Below are 10,060 nucleotides of genomic sequence, written 5' to 3'. Positions count from 1 at the left end.
TATATTTACTGACAGAGGAGGACTTCAGGAAAGAAGAGAACAGGAATGAACTCTGGACAGCTGCGGCCATTGAGGGGTCAGGTGAGTTTGACAGGTAAGATGTTGATGACAGGATCCCTTTAAGTCTGCCAAATGTGTCTAATGTGTCTCTTAAAGAACCACTCCAGGCAATACTGATAGTGTTGTGCTTAGTGTCGGACCTGAGGGGGCGGTGCATGACACATGGATTCTCTCTCGTGTTCTTTGAACCCCTGTGCCATGCACTTCCCCCGTAGCCCTGTGGTAGGCAGAACACTGTAGTGTGTAATTCATTTAATTTACCCAATCATGTGAGACCCTGCTTGAAGGGGCTATCTGAAATATTAAAAAAAAGTCTGTTGTTTTTCCTTCCGAAACAGTGCCACTCCTGTCCATGGCAGGGTCGCGAACCTTATTTTTTGATAAATAGTCCTGGTCAAACAACATTTTTTTATGGACAAATTGGAAAACCATAATGAATCATAAGGATTATGAGTAATAGATGTTTATAGCTCAGACTACTAATATGAGCACATTAGCAGCATGTACTATGACCTCTAAAATGATTATTACAATCCCAATAATATTTAGAAGCTCCCTAAACTTATTTTTTTACGGCCACTTAAAAAAAGTTCTCTATTTACGGACTGTCCAGGAATTTACGGATGAATGGCAATGATGTTCCCGGTATGCTGAGTTAGTACTTACCAAAAATGGTCCACGAAAGGACAACTGTCCAACCGATGACCTGGTTATGGGCCCCCAAGGATTGTTGATGCTCGTGGGGAGCGAAGGCTAGCCCGTCTGGTCCGATCGCACAGAAGATACTTCTGGCTATGATGGAAAGGTGTCCGAACACGCAGAGCTTTGCAACGTTCTGCATCTGAGGCTTCATGGCTGCAGACCAGTGTCCACTGTTGAAAGCGTCTACATTAAACACTTGAGCATCAGAACTGGAACTTGCAGCAATGGAAGTAGGTGGCCTGGTCCGTTGAATCACAATTTGTTTTACATCATGTGGATGGCCGGGTGTGTGTGCATCGCTTACCTGGGGAGAAGATCCCACCAGTATGCACTATGGGAATAAGATTAGTTGGGAAACCTCTGGTCCTGGCATTCATGTGAATGTGACACGTACCACCTACTTAGGACTGTACATGGCACTGGTATTCCCTAATGGCAGTGACCTCTTTCAGCAGGATAATGCTCCCTGCCGCACTGCAAAAATTCTTGAGGAATGTTTTGAGGCACATGACCAATAGTTCAAGGTGTTGACTTGACCTCTAAATTCCCTAGATCTCAATCCGATCGAGCATCTGTGGGATGTGCAGGGGGAAAAAAAAGCCAGATTCATGGAGGCCCTACCTCGAACTTAAAGGATCCGCTGCTGACGTCAGACGGGTCAGAGATGTTTTGGGGACATGAAGGGAACCAACACCATATTATTCAGAGGGTTGTAATCTTATGGCAGATAGGTAGGTATGTATGTGTATACATATGTATGTGTATATATATATATATGTGTGTGTGTGTGTGTGTGTGTGTGTGTGTGTATATATATATATATATATATATATATATATATACACACCATATTATATAAAACCATGCAATTAGTATTCCCTCCGCACTTTTTTTCTCTCTGTGTACTCTGAATGGAAGGATGATCAAGAAATCTAATTCTTATTACTTCTTAAGACAGGAAGACAAAGTGACAGCCACAGACTTGCGGAGATCTAAGATCTGTCACTTAAGAGTCATTTATAAAATGTGTCTCTTCGAGACAGTAACACTCTGAATCAGCCGAGCTCTGCGTGTTGTCAGCGAGCGATATGAAGTGATAACTCAGTGTGTTAATAAGGAGTTGAAATACATATGTTCATGAAATGTCTAAATATTACACAGTCTTGCCCTAATTTGTCTTCAGTTTTTTTCATATTAGCAGCGCCTCCAGAGAGACTCGTAACATATGAAGTGTCACATCTGCTGTACACACTACACAACTGGATAATATTTAGATTGCAAGTTCTTAGTGGCAGGAATGTATTTTCCCTAATGATCTCTGTGCTGTGTAGACAGGAGAAGACATTTAAAGGGAGAAGTGACAGGCCTGTTTAACAAATGCAATACATTACACCGTGAACCATTACTTTATCTGTATGGTGATATATATATATATATATATATATATATATATACTGTTTATATATTCGCTTTCTAGAAGTAAATATAGCTGTCCCATTTATCAAGACGTTGCTCCTAATTTTTTGTATTAGAAAGGGATTCAATCCCGTATAGCAAATGTCATGAAGCTATCGCACCTCTAAATATAATTTGAGGATTGTCTATGATTAGAAGAAATGGTCTTTTTAAAAAAGAAAACAGCGCCATTCTTGTCCATAGGCTGCATCTGGTATTGCAGCTCAGTCCTTTTTTATATTCCTGGGGCTGAGCTGCAATAACCAAACACAGCCTATGGACAAGAATGGTGAGGTTTCTAAAAAAAATAATCTTTCTAATCCAAGACAACCCTTTTAAAATTCAATCTCGTTGACCATTGGGATGGGACTATTGGCCGACATGCACTGATCCATTGATGTGGCATAAGTTCATATATTTTCCTTCCGCAGCCATGGTTATAAATACATAGAAAACACCATCAAGACCACTTAAAAAGTAAAAGCTTTGTTACGAAACCAAAGGGAAGGCTTTCCTATTTTTATGGGATTCAGTCTAGTTTTAGACCAAAACTTTACAGATATTGAAAATATTACCAAGTGAATGCAGCCTTATAAGGGCACCCATATACCACGAGGATTAATGTTCAGGTAATTTTCCGGATGACATCAATCTAAGCTTTGCAGTCACGTCTATATTAGGATGGGAACAGGCAAAAATCATCGTCCTTCATGTTATTGTACAGTATATTAATAAAGCTAAAAGCCCCAAGATATATGACCACCAATGGCTCTACACCACGGTCTACAGTTGGAGATCTGAAGCCCATGTCATATGTCGTAAAAACTTTAAAGAGCGATTCTAGCAAGAAGATAAAATCTCTGTGTAAACAGAGCACCGATGAGCCAATGAACGGGCAAAGTCTCGTTGAACGGCTGATTGTATTGTTTATGCTGCAAGAAATAATATTTTTGTCGGCAGCGCATCTACCTGTGTAAACGTGCTGCCGATGTGATAGAAATGTATGAGGACGAGCGATTGTAGTTACAAGCACTCATCCCCTTACATAGCTCCTTGTGAAAGGAGCAAACCAGTGCCGATCAACGAGCTGTCTCGTTGATCGGCGCTCATTTACGCAGCCCATGTCGGGCCATATAAGAGGACCCTTACAGTACAACTTGGGCTGTTTATTGTATCTTCTGTACAAATATTGTCTATCTTCTCTGTCATTGAGACGTGCGAGCAGATAACATTAGTGAGGGTCCAAGAGCTGAGAATTTTGCCTTACCATGAATATGCAATACAATGGTACTAAGGCAGGGTCCGCACAGTTCTTATTTTTACCTAAAACGAGAGTTGGAGCCAAAAGAGAGAAGACTTATTAACCTATCCTTTTATATGTATCCTGCCTGAAGAATCTACTCCTGGTTTAGTCTGAACCCAAAATTTTTGTCTCACTGAAGAAAAAAAAAAGGAACCATCAACATCGCTTGGAAATATTGGGTAGAAGTGGTCCATCAGAGGATGCCCAGGTTCTGATATAATAATGAACTCCAAGGGTCCAGCAGAAGACAACCCTATTTGTAGCTAATTTGGAGCCCATCAGTTGCTGCTGATGACCAGATGATTCACAAATAACATATGCAAATTTATTATTGATGTTCCCTGTGTCATTTAGGAGGTAATTAAAGGTGGACATGGATATGCTGTAGCCATGCAAAACTCCAGGACGATGCGACCGTGGCGTGTCGATCGTTGTCATCGTTGTCAAGTGAAAGTCTGCTATCTTTGTATTCCTATTAAGCCCTGTGCAGTGTATTGTACCAGTGATCAAACAATTGCTTGTTGAAGTCCTCTAGAAGGGCTGAAAAAAAGATATTAACTAAAACGTAACTTTTTTTATGATTACAAAAAAAAAAAGCGGCAGGGTGAACGCTGTAAAAAAAATAAAAAAAATAATTAAAGACGCCAGAATTGCTTTTTTTGTCCCCTTAGCTCTTTTCAAAAAATGTACTAAAAAGTGATTAAAAGTCGTATGTACCCAAAAATGGTAGCAATAAAGACTACAGCTTGCCCCGCAAAAAACAAGATCCAAAAACATGGCCACACAAATCAAAGTTTGTTGGTTTTTGACAAATTTTTTACTTTGTAAAAGTAGTACATCGTAAAAAAAAAAAACGATATAAACTTGGTATCGCCATAATCCTATTGAACTACAGGGTAAAAGTGAACGCCGTAAAAACAAAAAACAATTGTGGATTCCTAGCTTCTGACATATCATTTGACTTGTTAGAATATAACATCTGTTGGGTTCCATGGGCTGGAATTTTCACAGATTCATGAAATTTAGGGACTGCAGAACTCTGTAATGTGTCCAAACAGCTTCACTGGCTGGAAATTTCCGAAATCTAGTACGTTACGAAAAGCCTTGATCAGGTGCCGTGGAAGTCCAATACGTTTTTTGAACTAGTGTTGTGTTGGGGAATCCGAGTGATGGGAAATAGTGGTGATCCTATCCTATGGACCTCCTCCACCGATCTCGGTGACCTAATGTGAAATGGAAAAACCCCCGTGAAGGTGCCAATAGTTAACACTTCCTGGTAGTAAACTGTCACTGATAAGCGTAATAAGCAAGTTCACATCTTGATAAAGAAGCCACCAATATTCATATCTGTGAGTTTAATCACGAGAACCTTCCGAAGAGCTTCATGTGCACATCTCCTGCTTTTATAGAAAGAGAAAACTTGCTCTTTTTGTAGGAAATCCTATAGCAAGTAATAACTACTTTAAAATGCCATAATCTGGAGGAATATAGATTGAAGCTGCAGACTGACCGTCTGATTTTATTGGCCTCTTGCGCTGTCTCACGTACACATACATGGAGTGACCTCTGCTCACACCACCATTTAGTGAGATTCTTTCCAGGAAATCCTCGCACTCCGAGGGAGGGGAACGCTTAAAAGGAAACCTTATGATTGATATAAAAAGTATTACTGTGAAACCCAGAGAACTTTACATCGTCCATCAAAACATACAGTAGTTCTCAAATCTACCTACAGTAAATCCCTGAGTTATTGGCTATTTCTAATTTGTAGTTATTTTGTTGACCAGCTGCGTTTTGCATGTTGCCTGAAATTCTTACATTTGGTGGCATATAAAATTGGGAGTTATGGGGTTCAAGCCACTGCTCTTGGCACTGACCGCATGGGGCCTTTGGGGCTTGCCCCCTGGATCCCAGACCCTAAACGATGACATCAGCATGTTGTCATTGCAGCATATGTTAAATTATCCAGCAGGGGGAATGATATCTGTCGGCTGTGACACTTGACCTCAGGTGGCATCCACACGTGGACCTGGAGGTATGTGTGATTTCCATGTGGTGTATGTCCCCCTTGATCTTATTTAGTCTATATGAATGGTTGCAATTTGATTGTCTCCCTCCTTTTTAGCCTATCTTTTTCTCTCCATTTTTTAGAGGGTATTCTGTCCAAAAACATTTTTTTTTATCCCTTATGCACTAAACGGGTGATAAATGTTAGATCGGTGGGGGGGTCTGACCGCAAGGACCCGCACCAATCGCTAAAACAGGGGAGCCCACTCACCGCGACAGCAATACACTCCAGTGGAAATCAATAGTAAATGTCATGGAGCTGATTTCATGTGAGCTGCATATTGACAAAGTTGCAATCCGCTGTTGTGGACGCATTGAGCTGCACAAATTGTCACCAGATGAATTCCAATGAGCGTGATCATCATAGATCTTATTCTTGATACAGATGTAGCCGTGTTTATCGTCACTTTTAACCCATTAAATACAGGAAACTTCAATGTCAGGAAACTTTAACTTGACTTTTTCAATTACTTTTCAAAGGCTTTTGTGTGCGATCACGCTGCAGCAAGTTATCAGTCAAGATAGACTTGGCTACATCTGTATATTAAAATTTCCTTTAATCCAGCATCAATGCTTCTGTGCTGGATTATACCGGAATCCCAGATAGTCATAGAAAAGTATATAAAACGAATAAAGACTAATAAATCTTCTGCAGGAAAGCTGAAACGTAACCTATCAACATTAAACATGCTACAATAAGCATGTTGTTTGATCATAGGAATTTCCCAATCTGTTATCTCGACTCTGTCTTCTGTTTATAGCCTTGTGAAGAAACAAATGGTGCTTTTATAGAACATTCTGAATCTGTCATATGCCAGATTAAAGGAATTTAACTGTATAATTCCCAGTATTTATTGCTATTTTGTGAGAAAAATCATGCTAAATATAGCTATTCAGATATGTAGATACATAGGTCCATGTGAGAGCTATAAAGGTGGCCATATTGGATGACTACCATTGCTCAAGAGTGTCTCTCTGGTGGGCTTGGTCGTCCATGTATCGCATGGACGTCTATTCGTTTAAATGAAAGCATGTTAAACATACAGTGAAATTGCAGATGAAATTTATGGCCAGCCAGAGGGTTTCTGAAGCCGGATCCGTGGCGATCAGTTGATCACTGGATCATATACAATATAAAAAAGGGTGGTTGTAAGGAGAAAAAAGGGTGGTTGTAAGGAGAAAAAAGGGTGGTTGTAAGGAGATAACTTTTTTTGTTTATTATTTTTTACTGGTAATTTTATGGGGAACACCTCTTTAAATACATTTCTCAACTTTGTATCCATGAAATTAAACTCCATGTTCAAATGAAGGTTAGACCAGCCTCTGTAGATTCTGATGGACACATCTCCCACATGTTTTGTTACAGCTTCATACGTCATTTTATCTAACTCAAACACTTGGCTCTGAGGAGGTGGAAAGTTTAGGTTATCCCCGGAGGGAAGCAATCTTCCCCTACTAGGTGCTCAATACAGTGCCAAAGGTTACGTATATTTGTGTAAACTCCAAGTGTTATTGATTCACAGATACATAAAGTAGGGTTCTATATGCGCTGGTTAAAGAGAGAACACTTCCTATACAGTAGGTATCCAGAAATAAAAAGGACATTTATTAGCACGGTAAATAATCCTCTAGTCCTAAAAATTATTTTCAACCAAAATATGCAACTATAAATAGGAAAATAATAAGTGTTTGACTTTTTGACCTACAGATGTGTCTCTGAACCCGACATATCCCGAGAAGTATGGTGCAGGTTGTTAAACATGTAAAAAAGCAAAACGTATATCTTTTGACCGATGCCAACGTATATCTTTTCACAGGATGTCACGAGATTGTATTGAATTGGTATCATAATAAATTCTAAAACTTAAAGGGAACCTGTCCAGTGATTTCTTGCTATATGAGAGCGCAGCATATCACAAAGGTATAGAAGCGGAGCTCTCTGATATATAGGCTTATGGGATATGGTACCTTATTTCTCAGCAGGGAAAATCCTGATAGAACTCTTAGGTAAGAGAGTGAGAGTCCTGCTTACCCCTCCCACACAGGCTGATTGACAGAAAAAACTGTGTCACGTTGGGTTCGTGGACCCACTGGGCGGTAAAGCAGCTGGCCAACAGGACACAGGTCAAAGTCTATAGTTCGTATAGGGTACCTGTGGCAGCTCAGACAGTAGCAAGGCAGGCTTGGCAGGAACTTGGCAGCAGGTGGACATCCGGCGTGGAGAAGCAGGACAGGCATGGTATACAGCACAGCATGGCACTAGATCAGGATACAAGTATAGGATACAGGAACAGGAACACTGGGAGCAGGAAACACTAGGGGCCATATGCAAGACGGACTAAGAATATGCAACAAAGCTCAGGCATAGAACTAGGGGGCTGGACCCCTCTTATAGTCCAGAGTACTCACTGGTCAAGGTTCAAGAACGAAGTCCGGTGCGTGCGCTGCCCCTTTAAGAGCGGGCACGAGCATGCGTGCGCACCCTACGGGATCCGACTGTGGTGAGTAGACTCGAGCGCTGGCGTCTCCTGAGGAGGACGCTGGGGCCAGCGCTTGCCGTCTCGCGGCTGTCAGGGGGAGAACGGAGCTGACAGCCCGCAGCCACGGACATTACAAACTCTCAATCTGTGTGTGGGCGGGCTTAGCAGGACTCTCACTGTCTTACCGCAGGTGAATTTCTGGCTGGAAATTTTATGCAGCGTGTGGATGAGATTTATTAAATCTCACCCACTTTGCTGCTACTGTATTCTACTGCGCATTTTCTGTCCGCAATTCCGGATGGAAAATATGCAGCAATTCCATTACGTGTGGACAAGCCCTACGGGGCCAACTAACACTTCACACACAGGGACACTCTTCTGCATCCACCCATGCACTTTATTGAAAATCTGTATCGTTAGGATTATTGCCCTGCATTATAACCTAGTTTGGGTACAGCTCTACCTCATGAATACTTGAGTATTAGAACGAGGTCAACGTAGAGTCTTGGGGTTCTATATATATTGTTATATCGCAACCTAGCTACCATCCCACCCTATTAGTTGGCAATAGAGAAGATGGGGAGAAATCCGGACGCTGCTGCTATGTCTGGAATAATCTAAAAGGGTTGTTGTTGAGTCAATAAGATTTTCTCGTGAGTATACAACGCATTTTGAGATTGGACTCCGGTCACAATCTTCATTGACCAATTCCTTGAAACATCAGCCTCATCCAGGTTCTAGTCTTCTCTCTTTTTCTTTACCATGGTCTAACGGTCCATGTTCACTTGGGATCCAGGTCTGAAGAAGGAGAAGTGCCTCCCAAGAAGTTTATCTTGTGGAGTTGTGCCTGTTGTTTGAACACCACTCTTCTCTACATATTGGTCCGCCATGTTGGGCTTTTGGTTCCTCTAGCAACGCCATGATCCAAAAATCTGAGTAATGCTCGAATTTACTCAAATGGAGTGTCCTTTGTTGCTGAACGGGTTAAAGGAGCATCACTCATATAAACAGACCGCACAATATAGATCTGGATCCAAACATTTCACCTTCGATAATGTTTCTTCGTCTCCAATACCCTACACACTACTTTCCGTGTATGTGATGCCAGCAGCCATACTTCATTTATCAAGTTTAAAAATGGATTTGCAACTGAAGGCAGCTGAATCCTTTTAGCACACATGGTGCTTGGGCTGTTTAAGCTGTCACTGGGGAAACAGATTTGCTGGTTCCCAGAATCCGTTCTCTGCTGGAGATGCTGCAGTTTTCATTACCCCTAAATAGTAGACATACGGCACGTTCATAGGGGCCTGGGGGGACGCCTCAGAGGGCATTCTACATGTGGTGCTTGTTTTAGAAACCATTTTGCAGACAGAGATGGAGGTGGCCGCGACATCTTCAGGATGATAAAGTGAAGCGTCAGCATTAGATTTATGTGTGCGATACAAATAAATGAGTAGGAATAAAATGGAGATGGATAATTAAGGTTTGTCCATAAAGAATAGAACATACGGGCATTCAAAAATAATTTGCCAGTCTGAATAAAGATTGCTGCAGTGCGTTAATATAATGTTTAAATTGACCCATTACAAGTTGCAGCGATAGACATCAAATTTACGATCAAGAAAATTCTTAAGTGCCTTCTAAATTTTAAAATCTTGATGTGCGAAACGTTAAAATTTCTTCCATTTTTTTTTATTTTTTTTTTACGTGTAAACAGAATCCAAAACCTAGAATGTTCGTGTAAATAATCTATTGTGGGAACAGTTGGATTTTTCTAACAGAGCATTGCTTAAAGGGGCGCTGTAGAAAATACGGAGCTTTCCATTGTATTTACTGTTAAGGGAGTCCTTTAGACTCTAAGAAATAACCTCTAGCGGTGATGTCCGCTTAGCAGTGACTTAAATATGTCCGGGGTGCAAGATGGTAGCAGTAGATGTTGACTTGGGGGACAGCGCTGGATCTCCAGGGTTTTGCAGAGATCCAAGTGCTGGTA

The 10,060-nt window shown here is 41.1% G+C and overlaps 1 long non-coding RNA gene across 2 annotated transcripts in view; it reads left to right on the top strand.

Moving 5' to 3' along the window:
* Positions 1–1,208: 1,208 nt before the first annotated feature.
* The window catches only part of LOC142661265 (uncharacterized), a 115,861-nt gene continuing 107,009 nt past the window's right edge, over positions 1,209–10,060 (top strand). For both annotated transcript variants that reach the window (XR_012850682.1, XR_012850681.1), the window contains exon 1: positions 1,209–1,493. This is a non-coding gene — a long non-coding RNA (uncharacterized LOC142661265). The remainder of the gene's footprint in view (positions 1,494–10,060) is intronic.

The sequence above is a fragment of the Rhinoderma darwinii genome, chromosome 9 (assembly GCF_050947455.1).
Source record: "Rhinoderma darwinii isolate aRhiDar2 chromosome 9, aRhiDar2.hap1, whole genome shotgun sequence".
Classification (NCBI taxonomy): Eukaryota; Metazoa; Chordata; class Amphibia; order Anura; family Rhinodermatidae; genus Rhinoderma; species Rhinoderma darwinii.
The sequence above is the reverse complement of the archived record's forward strand: the minus strand, read 5'-3'. Positions and strand labels throughout refer to the sequence as shown.